We start from the raw sequence: 14,394 nt of genomic DNA, 5'->3' as shown, positions 1-14,394 counted from the left end.
TTACAAAGATTATGAAGTAAGAAGGGTAAAAATGAATAAAGAAACGTAATATATGTAGTCCCACAAGTTTATATAATGGTGGTCTACTAGTACTACTTATACACTTGTATCTGATTTTTATTGAGCTCGTGTACCATGTGTTGTTATTTTTAGCCTTACGTATTCAGTACATATTTTCATGCTGATGTCCCTCACGGGAGACCTGCATTTCATACTGAAAGCATAGGTACTTTAGCTCATACACCTCACTCGTAGGAGCGCTGGTTATTCCGTGCATATTGGTGAGCTCTAGATTGATTCGGGGATTTTCGAGTATGTTCCATATGTTTTAGTATTGTGCAGTAGGTTAAGAGTAGGACGGGAGGGGGGGGGGGTTGTCCCGACCCTAACTAAGTCTATGTATCTTTTAGAGGATTTGTAGACTAATGTAAAGTTATGGTAGTGTCCTAATTTTAGACATGGTGGCCCCATCAACCAAATGTTGTATATATTAGTTTATGCGTGCATATTTCAAAAAGTCAAGAGATTACTAGTAATTTTAAAACATGTAATCTCTTGACTTTTTGAAAAATAAGGTTAATTATTATGGACTTGCGGTACTTATCAATGAATTATAGAATTAATGATTATATTTCTATGTTCTGAAAATGATACTTTCTTTATGTTAAATTAGTGTATGGGTATTTAGAAGTGGATTTTGGTAATGAGTCATGGCGGGGTTGTACTACTCGCAACTTTTGATAAATTGAAGGAGTAGTTGAGCTTTATGGTATTATTCATTGTATTCTTTTGTGTACTCTCTGGTGGTATGGAATGTCATGATGAGTTCTTTGTTTTGCTCTATTTCGTGTAGTTTTCGGTGGTATAGGATGTCGTGGTAATTTTTTATGTGTATGTTCTAAAAATGGTTGATGATGATTATGACAAGTAGATGTTTTGCTATTGTTTATATGGTTGTATGCTTTCGAAATGATACTCAGTTGTTATGGTAATTATGGAGTATATTGAAATAGTATGTCATGTTATTGCTTTAGTAGTATAGATGTTGTTACAGTTGGTATCTAAGCAGATTCAGGTCCGATCCTACCCCTTGAATTTAAGATCATTATCTTACTTTACATCGTCTTTACATTATAATTGAGCTTAGTCGATCGATGATGCCTACTGAGTACCCATGTTTTGGTACTCATACTACACTTCTGTATCTTTTTGGTGTTGACCCAGGTCCTAGTTTTAACCGTTGAGCTTGTTCGTGTGAGTTGGCTATTCGAAGACAGGGTGAGCTCTTAGAGATTGAGTTTCCTTCTTTCCCCTCTATCCTTATTTGTCTTTTGCTTTTGAGACAAATGTATTAGATTATTTAAGACATTTTAGATTCTGGGATTGTAAATTCCTGTTGTCAAGTTTAGAAGCTCTTGTATTAATACTATCAGGTCATGGGATTTGTGTTTGAATAGTGGGTGTCCTTAGTTGTGAAATGTTGTCTTTACATATTATGTTCATACATATCCATGTTGGACTTTCTTACTGAGGTAACCCATTGCCATAACTATGGGTTATGGTATTGCCTTACCTACCACTGGGATATGGTAGGTGCCATCATGACTCCAAACGGGGTCATGACAAATTGGTATCAGAGCCTAGGTTTTACCTATATTATTGATACAAGAGCAAGTTTCTAATAGAGTCCTGCGGATCAGAATGTTGATGTCCACTTCCTATCTTCGGGAGGCTATGTGATATTCTTAGGAGTCCATTATTTTTTTCATTCATATCGTGCTAAGAGTCTGAGTTGTTTTGTAGTATATTTCTTGAATTTACTCTTTCGCAGATGTCAAGAAGACGTGCTGCTCCTATGCGAGGTGTGAGTCCCAAGATTGGGACCATAAATCCTGCTCCTATTCAAAGATGACTTAGAGGTAGAGGACAACCTTGTGATTTGTTTCTAGCTAGGGGATAGTATAGGCCGCCTTCCTCGAGACCTATCCCTGTACCTAAGCTAAAGATTCCTCCACCACAGCTAGCGGTGGGACAGGGACCAGCCCAGGCCTCACCAGGTTTTATTCTTTCTTTATTGCTTAGAGATGCCTTGATTTAGATACTGAGTATGGTTGATGGTTTACCATCTAATGGTGCACAGACTTTTGGGACTGGGTCACAGCTTGCAGCTGTAGCTCCCAATGTTGAGATTCCTCCTACATTGGTACTTGTTTAGCCGATAGCTACATCGCCAGTTTTGACCCTGCCTGCTATGTCTGTTGATGAGTAGAAGATGTTTGGTAGATTTTTGAGGTTGGATACGCCTTTCTGGTGCTTCTGGGGAGGATGTATTTGAGTTTCTTACTACTTGTGAGGATAGGCTTTGTGCTTTGGGCCTTGTTGAGATTCATGGTATGGATTACACCATATTTTAGTTGGATTTGTTTTCTCGTCACTGGTGGAGGGCTTTCTCAGGTTCTGGACTAGTTGGATCTTCTCCCTTATCATGGACTCAGTTCTCTAAGATATTCCTAGAGAAGTATATGCCGCATCGTATTAGAGATAGACTGAGGGATCAGTTCTATAGAATAGAGCAGGGCTCCATGACAGTTGCCTAGTATGAGGCTTATTTTCATGAGTTGGCCTGACATGCGACTTCTATTTTGGACATTGAGTATGAGAGGGTTCGATGCTTTGTCAGAGGGTTGAGACTCCCTATTCAGATGGCTACTCAGAGTCTAGTTGCTATGGGTAGGACTTTTACCAAGGTTTCTGATCATGCTAGAGTGATGGAGGAGATAGACAAGGAGAGTTGTGAGGGCCGTCATAAGAGGCCTAGATTCCAGGGTTAATTTGGAGAGAGACGTGGTAGTTCCCAATTTAGGAGTGGTATTTCTTATTCTGGATATCCTCTGTATCCATATTTTCAACCTTAGAGTCAGACTAGTCGACCAGTTTAGACAGGTCTTTAGACCGCTGATGGGGATTGGTTTATTGCTAGTAATCGCCCTAGTAAGGGTGGTGATCAGTCTTTGAGAGGTTCATATGTGGGCCATGAGCGTGGTAGCTATGCCAGATCAGCTAGATTTGTGAGTTCTGGTTCTTTTCTTGAGTCTTTTTTTATTTGTGGTATTCCTGGTCATTTTTCTAGAGAGTGCCCTAGTCGTGAGGTGATGTTTTCTTCAGCCCAGGGAGCTACTCCTATTAGGGTAGTTCCTTCTTTAGGTAGAGATAGTTTATAAGGTTGTAGAGGTAGTTACCAGGGTGCTCGAGGTGGTACTCAAGTAGGCAAGACAAGAAGTCAGTCACGTGCCCAGTCAGGTGGCAGGTGTGGTCTGTTATATGCAGTACCTACTAGAACCTAGGCTAAGACTTTGGATTTTGTAGTGACAGGTATGATTTTGGTGTGCCGCAAGCAAGCTCTTGCTTTATTTGATCCCTGATCCACTAATTCTTATATATCTTTTTATTATGCACCATGATTGGATTTGACTAGCGATTTTTATATATGGTATTATGTGTATCTACTTCCATGTGTTATTCTTTAGTAGTGGATCGAGTGTTAAGATCATGTGTTGTGATAGTTAGGGATGTTGATACATCTGCTGATCTTATTGTTTTGGACATGCTAGATTTCGATGTGACAGTGGGCATGGACTAGTTGGCACACTATTATCCAGTCATGGATTGTTTTGCCAAGACCGTTACCTTAGACATGCCCTACATACCCCCAGTCATGTGGCAAAGAGCGGTTAGCCACGAGCCGACGGGTATTATTTCTTATGTTTGTGCTAGAAGACTTATATTGAGGGGCTGGAAGTCTTATCTAACTTTTATATGTGATACCCGTGTAGAGAGTTCGACGCTTGACTCTGTTCCTACAGTGTATGAGTTTTCTGATGAATTTCCTGACAATTTTCCTGGTATTCCCCTGACTGTGAGATTGAGTTTACTATTGAACTTGAGCCTAGCACCCAACCTATTTCTATGGCACCCTACTGTATGGCTCCCACCGAGCTTAAGAAGTTGAATTTTCAGCTTCAGGATCTTCTTGGTAAGGATTTTATTAGATTAAGTGTATCCCCATGTGGTGCTCTAATTTTGTTCGTAAAGAAGAAATATGGTTCGATGCGTATGTGTATTGATTACAGGAAACTTAATAAAGTAACGGTGAAGAAACGTAATCCTATGCCTCACATTGATGATTTGTTTGACCAGCTTCAGGGTGCAATAGTTTTTTCTAAGATTGACTTGAGATCTGGGTACCATCAGTTGAGGAGTCGGGCTGAGGATAACCCCAAGATAGCTTTTAGGGCCCGTTATGGTCACTATGAGTTCTTGGTGATGTCTTTTGGGCTGACTAATGCCCCCGCCGCATTTATGAACTTGATGAACCGTATGTTCAGACCCTATCTAGACTCCTTTGTCATTGTGTTCATTGATGATATTCTTGTGTACTCGAGGAGTAGTAAGGAGCATGCACAATACTTGAGGATTGTGTTCCAGGTTTTGTGAGAGCATGTACTTTTTGGCAAGTTCTCCAAGTGCAAGTTTTTGCTCGAGTCGGTACCTTTTCTTGGACATGTGGTGTCCAAGGAGGGTATTATGGTAGACCCAGCTAAGATTTCAGTGATTCGTGATTGGGCTAGGCCTATATCTCTAACTGAAGTTTGCAATTTTATTGGTTTGGTGGGTTACTATAGGCGCTATGTTGAGAGCTTTACTACCATATCAGCCCCTACGACTAGATTGACTCAGAAGGAAGTTCCTTTCTAATAGTCCGAGGAGTGTGAGTTGAGCTTTGGGAAGCTTAAGGATTGTCTCACTTCCTCCCCTGGGTTAGTCTTCCAGTTGAGGGCAAGGGATTCACAGTGTTTTTTCATGCTTCTGGTGTTGATCTTTGATGTGTTTTGATGCAGCAGGGTTGTAACGACCCGAAATCACCTCCTGGGATGTCACAAGATGCTTAAGGCTACAAGTAGTCCCAAGCTATCCCTTTAAGTCTGTCACTACTTATAATAACTCATTCAAGAAGGAACATACAAAACACTGGTACTATCATATCAAATGAAAGGAAATAGGAAGATAATACTCGGTCTAAATGACCACAATACCAGAAATCTCAACACAACCACAGTCTGATAACTAATTTGACAAAGCCTCTACTACTCCATGAACTAGAGAGCCGTTAGGACAGATCCCCAACTAACTTAAACTACACTGATTGTAATTACATAACCACTCAAATACTAAAATATCTGAAGATAGGCCCTAGAACCATGAGGACTCACCATTGGAGAAATGTAGACAAAGGTACTTAGGAATCACTGATGAGGTTGAGACTGAGCACCTGAACCTACATTATAAGACAATGTAGCACATAGATGTATATGTGGATCAGCACTTGGGAATGTACTGAGTATATGAGGGTGCATGCATTTACATAAAACAATATCAATACTCTTTAATCAAATCATGCATGCAATAAGAATGACTCACATGGCTTCAATAAGTCAAAATGTAAAGCTCATAAATCATGTATGACAAAGCATGTAACACAAATCTCGTGAGTCATTATACTTGAGCTTTAAAATTTGAACTCTTCTCTTATTCTCATTACTCATAGGCTGAAGGAAACTTTAAACAATACTTTAGCTAATGCATGTATCTCATGGGGAGTAAAACTTCTTTAATGCTCAAGAACTTATAACTCTTTTGAACTCAAACACTTGGAACTCGAAATCATATAACTTTTTTTTGAAAATCGGTGATCAACTCGTATTAGTAGAGAGAACTACTTCCTTATTTGGAAAATACTCAAAGAAGTTCATTCATTTTAAAAAATATCTTATCTCAAAACTTTAGGGAAAAATATTCTATCTCAATGGAAAATACTTTAGTTTAGGAAGGTTCTATTAACCAACATAAACAATGCGAGCTACATGGAGTCCAACGTCTTGTCCTCCTAAGGAAGAAACCTCACATTGGGGAGAGACGTCATACTTTTGCCAAGGAGTACAACCTTAACTCAGTGATCACTTATCTCTTCCTCGGTCCCAATCATCTAGGCCTCAGGCCTAAAATCTCAAACCTATGGTTGGACGTAGTTCTGGGGTAAGAAACCATGGTAGCTTACCCAAATCGATTCTAAATACTACTCCCTTTAGTTTATCTCTCTCATTTCATGGAAATCCACTTTTAAAAGAGTCTCATGGTTCATAATAACCCAACAATCAAATCTATAATCTCATGTGGTAGAGTGAATTTCAAAACTCTATGACTATTAGGTCAAAACATTTCTCAATAATATCAAAATACTCAAATCATGGGTGCTTATAGCACAATAGTTCATAAAATTGCAAGTCTCAAGTAGGGCTTAGTGACCAATAATTCAATCTCAAGTTAAAACTCATCATAATGCACAATAGTTAGCATATAGATTCATAATTCATGTAGAAATCTGGAAGTTGCAGCAGTTTGTCTCAAAATATCAATATACTTCAATTTCTAGAACATTGAAACTTTAAAATTCTCAAGGAGTAACAACATAGGGTATAAACCCAGCTTCAATTTCTTAAGAAAACATGCAAAATCATGCTATTTAACTTTCAATTCATGGGAAACATCAAGATATTGCAATCAATAACAATGGGTAAAAAATCCTAATTCAATATCATGTAAAATCTCATAGATTGCAGAAAATTATAGTTTAAATAAGCCTTTGAGAACAAGGGTGAAAGGATTACCTTTGTTCAAAATCCCACATACGTTAGATTATAAAATTGGATGAATAAGCTTGCATCAAACTCTTTTTCTTACTCTTGAGAGAGGGTTCTTGCAACCCTTGAACTTGGGAAACTTAAATCTCAACTCAATTAGTAGAATCTATGGTGACTTCTTAGATTTCTTGGAGAAGGGTTTGGATTTGATCTTGAGGGAAAAACCCTAGCTCTCTTGTATCTTGGATGATGAATGAAGTCATTTGCTTTATTTGGAATATGTCTGGTTGATAAAAGACTGGAAACACCGAAGAGTCCCTTTTAAAAATGACTTAAAATACTGAACGGGGGATGCGACGGTCGGAGCCATGGTCCATCGCTAGCCTGATGATTCATCAGATCATCTATCATACGTCGATTAGAAAAATAACACACTGCCTCAATGTAATGGTCTCAGTGATGGTCCATCTCAAACTCGATGATTCGTCGGATCATCCATCGCACGTTAGCCAGGATGAGGCCATATTGCCTCAGCAGCGATGGTCTCAGTGATGGTCCATCATCCTGGCTGTCTTACTTGGGCCAAAAAAGGAAGTTACTTCATTGGTTACGACGATTCGAGCGATGGTCCATCTCACACTCGACGGTCTGTCAACCTGTCCATCGCACTGGCTGGTTCCGACAACTCTTGGTAAAACGGCTATAACTTCTCACCCTGATGCCGAATTTGGACGAAATTAGTATTGTTGGAAATCTAATTCAATTCTCTACATAACAAAAAGTCAAATTTAAGAAAATTCTATATGGTTTAAACACAAATCACTTGGGAAGTTTCTTCTCAATCTTTTAGGGTCGGGATTACACTTTACTTGACACAATCTAAGGCTTAAACTACGAGGGAACTTTATGGGGTTTTACAAGGGTCGTATTATTTCCTATGCTTATAGATAGCTTAAGGTGCATGAGCTCAACTACCCCACTCATGATTTGGAGTTGGAGGCATTAGTTTTCACGCTCAGGATTTGGAGGCATTACTTGTATGCTGTGCATTATAAGATTTTCCCCAATCATCATAGTCTTCAGTATCTTATGACCCAGTAGGAGCTTAATGATCGCCATCATAGATGGATGGAGTTGCTAAAGGGCTAAGATATTTCCATCTTGTATCATTTGGGTAAGGAGAATGTGGTGGCTGATACCTTAAGCTTTAAGGCAGTGAGTATAGGTAGTTTGGAAGGTGTATCAGTTTCTTAGAGGCCTATGGCATGGGACATTCATTCCTTAGTCAACTTGATGGTTTGCCTTGATATTTTAGATACTATGAGGATTTTGGCTTATGTGGAGGTGAGGTCCTTCCTGTTTGAGAAAATTCATGGTCGCCAGTATGAGGATTGCAAGTTATGCTTTCTATATGACCAGGTTATTAGTGGTGATTCTAGGAGGCACATCATTATCCCAAGGGTATCTTGAGATTTCAGAGTCATATTTGTGTTCCCCGACTTAATGATCTGATCCAGTCTATTCTGCATGAGGTTCATAGTTCTAGATATTCAATTCATCCTAGTACGGCCAAGATGTATAGAGATTTAAGGTAGTTGTATTGGTGGGATGGTATGTAGAGAGATAAGGCATATTTTGTATCCCATTTTGTGTTGTTAGCAGGTTAAGGTCGAGCATTAGCGTCCGACAGATTGACTCAGAGATTGCCCATTCTTGATTGGAAATGGGGAAAGATCACCATGGACTTCATTAGTGGTTTGACTCATACTTCCCGTGGTCACGATGGTATCTGGGTTGTTGTGGATTATTTGACCAAGTCAGCATATTTCATTCTTATTTAGATGACCTTTAGTGCCAATAGATTAGCCCAAATTTACGTTTGGGAGATAGTTCATTTGCATGGGGTTACTGTGTCTATCATATCAGATCATGGTTCTGTGTTTACTTTGAGATTTTAGAGGGCATTTCATGAGGAGTTGAGTACTCGAGTATATTTTAGTACAACTTTTTATTCGCAGATAGATGGCCAGTCTGAGCAGACTATTCAAGTACTTAAGGATATGCTCTGAGCCCGTGTTATGGATTTTGGAGTACTCTGGGATAAACACTTAGTATTGGCAAAGTTTACTTATAACAATAACTATCATTAGATTATTGAGATGGTGTGTTATGAGGCCTTGTATGGAAGGAGATGTTATTCTCTAATAGGATAGTTTTAGACTTACAAGGTGAGACCCTGTGGTATGAATTTGCTTCAAGAATCATTGGATAGAGTTAGGATGTTTCAGGATAGGTTGAGAGCAGCTTAGAGTAGGAAGAAGGCCTATGCCAATCATCGACTTCATCCCTTTAGATTCAATATTTGTGACCATATGTTCCTTTCTGTTTCACCTATGAGAGCTGTGATGAGATTTAGAAGGAAGGCTAAGCTCAGCCATCGTTATAATGGCCCTTTTGAGATTCTTCATATGGTTGGTGAGGTGGCCTATGAGTTGGCTCTACCTCCAGACTTTGCCGCTGTCCATCTAGTTTTCCATGTCTTTATGTGGCGCAAGTATATTTCAGATCCTTCTCATGTACTTAGATGGGACTCGGTCTAGTTGGACGATTAGTTGACCTTTGTGGAGGAGCTTATGCTTGTTTTGGCTAGTGATGTGAGGCAACTGCGTACTAGGGAGATTCCGTTGGTCAAGGTTCAATAGAGGCATATCCCAGTAGAGGAATCTACTTGGGAGATCAAGAGTGAGATGCGGGCCCAGTATCCTCACTTGTTCAAGACTTTAGGTACTCATTTATCTTTAACTTTTAGGGATGAAAGTTTCTTAGTAGTGGATGTTGTAATGACCCTTCAGGTCATTAGCCATGTTCTTGCTTATTTTTGCCGATAGAGCTCCTCTATAGCCGTCCCAAGTCGTTAGTAACTTGCTGGAATTGATAGTTCAGTTACTTGACGGTTCATTTGGTTTTTAGAACAAATTTTCTAATTTGAAGTCTTCATTGATTCCAAATGGTCGCTGAGCAAAAAATTCAGTAAAATAATTTTGAATGCAAATTTTGACTTGTCCAACAGCTGTGAAATTTCAATTTTAGGACAGATAGAACCTTGGTTTAGATCCCACAGCACCCGAGCTCATTTTAACCCATTAGTCAAAAAGTCAAAAATTAAAATATATGGGTGTGGGACCTATAAGAGACCTAAATGGCCTTGGGTGGAAAATTTGACTTCACCAATGCATCCGAAATATCGAATTTAGTGAGGTTACAAAGTTTGTTTGCGAAAAATAGAGTCTGAATGAGTCCGGAAGGTAAAAAACAAATTTGACCTTGCGGGCCTATCTAAAATTTTATAAAAGGTTCTTTTTCGCAGATTTTGGGGCATTCTTATTTTCTATTAAAACCCTAGAAGCCATAGGATATTGGTGACTAAAATATGGGTCTTGTGGGTTGATTAGGAGATTAGTAACTTGTGTAATCCATCTTTTTGCTTCAAATCTAAGGTAAGAATTCCTTTAATTTGCTATTGATTTCATGATTTCTTGACTCAAAATCCCTAAATCATTGTGGGTCAATTGTAGCCCCAAAATTAAGTAATTGACTCAAGTTACTTAAGGGTTTTAACTCCTTTAAGATAATTAGGCTATGGGTTAGTCTTGAAAAATCCTTTCCAAGGGTAAAACCCAATTGGGGCTTTGGTGTCCATTTGAAACCCATGGCACAATGGTTGTATAATGGCTATTGTCATTCTTGTTGTAATGCTTAGATTTTATTGTTGATAGCATTGCTTGTGGAAGGGGAAGCTTCTCAGAAAGGAAAGGAAAAGCTCGTTGGTTCGTAAGATGCTTGGATTTAAGGTAGGTTAGGCTTACCCATAGTATAGATTGAGCTTGTTTGTAATGTAATCATTGATATCTTGAGAGATTGGGTGGGGTCTTATATGATAAATGGATGATTGGTGACACATAGGATATAAAAGTAGTTATTAACGGGAAAAATATTATATTTAAGATGGAAATTTTGTGTATAGGCATTTAATTCTTGAGCTTTTCTCGCCATTTGTGACAGCTGCACACAATTGTAGAAAGGTTTTTATATTTCAGGTTTACTTTTCATTTATTTATGTAGGTCCCTTCCTCCATGAGACATGCATCGACTGTCATAATTGTCTAAGAAGACAAAACTATGTTTGACCTTAATGCTCTTAATTGTCCAAGGAAATAAAACTATATTAAACTATGTTTTATTTTATATATATCCTTGAGATGAACCCTTTATTGCTCTCTTTTCTACATAAAAAAATAATTTCTATTCTATGAAGTTTAATTGTAATAACCTCTTGTGCATTGACTTATGTTTCTGTGGTAGTCTCAATTCTAAATTAATTAACATAGCTATATGAGAATAAATGTATTTCACTCCTTTGTGTTTTGTGAGTGAATCTAGATATATGTTAGTAAGCTTAGTATTCTCGGGATTTAGAAGTGGGACTTGACATACCTTAAGATTGAACTTAGTAAATGCTTAGCGACCTAGATACGTGGTGATTGTCCAAGCTATATACATATGTGTAGGAGTTGTGATGGTTGCACTTGATTATCGGATTATTTATGATCATGACTTGAATACCCATGTTAAGTGATTACTGTGCATGTTTGGTAAATACTCATGCTCTTGTTGATGCTCATATTACGTGTGAAGCTTATTAGTAAGGTAAAATGGCAAGTGTTATTCCACATCCCTACTTCTTTATATATTGTGAGCTTTTTTGTATGCTTATTGGTTTGGTTATGTATGTGGATGTTTGTTGTTGTATCTGGAGAAATATGTGATATTATAATAATGTCTGGTTCAAGTCCAAAGATATGTGTGATATTATAATAATGCTCGGTTCGAGTCCGGAGGAATATATGATATTATGATGATGCCCGGTTCGAGTTCAGAGGAATATGTGATATTATGATGATGCACAATTTGAGTTTGGAGGAATGTGTGATATTATGATGATGCCCGATTCGAGTCTAGAAGAGGTAAGAACATTATGACCGTGTGGGGCAAACTTATATGCATTGATATTTGTAAGGTTAGGCCATGTGGGGCCAACCGCCCATGTGCTTGAATTATGAGGTCTCTCTTGGTAAATTGTTATTCGTTTCTTATTCCAAATCACTATATTAGAGGTGTGACCCTTGTTGATGCTAAATTAGCTACTAGAGGAAATTTATGCCTAACATGAGTTAAGGCTTAGAGTTTTGTGTAAACTTGCACAAAAATTCAAGGGCTAACCTGATATATATACTTGACTTGAATAAGAGGTTATATTATGAAATATTTCCTAGTAAGGTGGCTTATGTAATAACTAGCTGCTTCTAAAATATATAATTTTTATTATTTGGCACCTAGAAGCCTAGTAAACTAGTTAGTGGACTTTACTTGATTAAAATATGGAAAACTAGTTCTTAAGGTTGTGACATACTTAGTGATAATGGATCTAGTATTGAGTGATGGTTAGTTAAATTATCTTCTAGTATGTGAAGTTGAGATGTCTTAGTTGATAACTCATGTCATGATGAATGCTTGTTAAAGAATGACCTTATGATATTTGAATAATCTATACTATGGGTGGCTAGTAGGTTTTCCCCAAATTGATGACTAGTGATTTTAAAACTTGTAATCTTTTGACTTTTGAAAAAATAAGGTTAATTAGTATGGACTTGCGGTATTTATCAGTGAATTATAAAATTAATGATTACATGCCTATGCTATGACAATGATACTTTCTTTATGTTGAATTATGGTATGGGTATTTGGAAGTGGATTTTGGTAACGAGTCATGGCGGGGTTGTACTACCCACGACTTTTGGTAAATTGATGGAGTAGTTGTGCTTTATGGTATTATTGGTTGTATTCTATTGTGTACTCTCCGGTGGTATGGAAAGTCATGATGTGTTCTTTGTTTTGCTCTCTTTCGTGTGCTTCCTGGAGGTATGGGACATCGTGGTAAGTTCTTGTGTGTATGTTCTAAAGATGGTTGCTGATGATTATGGCAAGTAGATGTTTTTCTATTGTGTGTATGGTTGTACGCTTTTGGAATGATACTCAGTTGTTATGGTGATTATGGAGTATATTGAAATAGTATGTCATGTTATTGTTTTAGTAGTATAGATGTTGTTACAGTGGTATCTAAGTAGATTTAGGTCTGATCCTACCCCTTGACTTTAAGATCATTGTCTTACTTTATATCTTCTTTACATTATAGTTGAGCTCAGTCAGCCGATGATGCCTATTAATTACCCATGTTTTGGTACTCATACTACACTTCTATACTTTTTTGGTGTAGACCCAGGTTCTAGTTGCCATCGTTGAGCTAGTTCGTGTGAGTTGGCTATTCAAAATAGGGTGAGCTCTTGGAGATCGAGTTACCTTCTTTCCCCACTATCCTTATTTGTCTTTTGCTTTCGAGACAAATATATGAGATTTTTTAAGACATTTTAGATTCTGGGATTGTAAATTCCTTTTGTCAAGTTTAGAAGCTTTTGTATTAATAGTATCTGGTCGTGGGATTTGTGTTTGAATATCGGTTGTCCTTAGTTGTGAAAAGTTGTTTTTATATATTGTGTTCATACATAGAGTCCATGTTAGACATTTTTACCGAGGTAACCCATTGCCGTAGTTCTGGGTTATGATATTGGCTTACCTACTGGTAGGATGTGGTAGGTGCCATCATGACTCAAAATGGGGTCGTGACACTTTTCACGATTTAGGAAAACTAGAATTTAGTGAAGGCTTTGTAGACTAGATTGGATTTTGTATTTTCAGTATGATTTGATGTATTAAACTTATTTATGATATTCTTCCCATATTTTAGTTTATTCTTTCTCTACATTTATGAGTTATGCTTATAGTTGTATGCTAAGGGGTCTCTACAGTTCGGATATCTGTTGCAGCCAGGGCTATGACTCGGGTTGTGACAAGCTTGGTATCAGAGCATGGTTCAGGGTCCTAGTGGTGTCTTGCGAAGCCATGTCGAGTAGAGTCCTTTTTATGGGTGTGTAGTGTGCCACACTTATAAGAGGGAGGCTACGAGAAATCTAGGTATGTTTCTCTTTATTTATGTTCTAGTTTGTTCTATAGGGCCTAGTTATGATAAAATCCTCCTAACTCATGACTTTTCACATTTCAGATCATGACTCTTAATAGAGCCAATTGTCAGAACACCTCAGTCGGAGCCTCCATTCCTATTGGGACAAATGTTAAAGAGATCCACTTTACTCATAGGATGTGGAACGACTATAGAGCCCATACTCTGGAAAATGGTGACATATCTTTGGTCATACATTTTGGTTCAAGCAATATATTTGGTAATCACATAATCACAACTGTCTTTCCCTTGCCTCGGTTTAAATTTAATTTACTGTCAGTTTCAAAACTTACAAAAGAGTTATAGTGACTTGTACCCTTTTATCTTGATTTATGTGTATTTTAGGATCTCTACAATGGAAGGTGAAGGGATTGGTAGAGCAGCTAATGGACTTTATATCATTTCCAATACCACTATAGTGAATAATATTGTGATAATAGCCCAAAGACCAACCACATCTACTGATTTTGTTACTAAATTTGTCTATGATTCTGTTGTTGATAGTGCCAACCTAGACATAGTTTTATGGCATTAAAGAATAGGGCATGGTTCAACTAATGT

Source organism: Capsicum annuum, chromosome 7, assembly GCF_002878395.1.
Source record: "Capsicum annuum cultivar UCD-10X-F1 chromosome 7, UCD10Xv1.1, whole genome shotgun sequence".
In the NCBI taxonomy this organism is placed as follows: domain Eukaryota; kingdom Viridiplantae; phylum Streptophyta; class Magnoliopsida; order Solanales; family Solanaceae; genus Capsicum; species Capsicum annuum.
Note: the sequence above shows the minus strand (reverse complement) of the source record.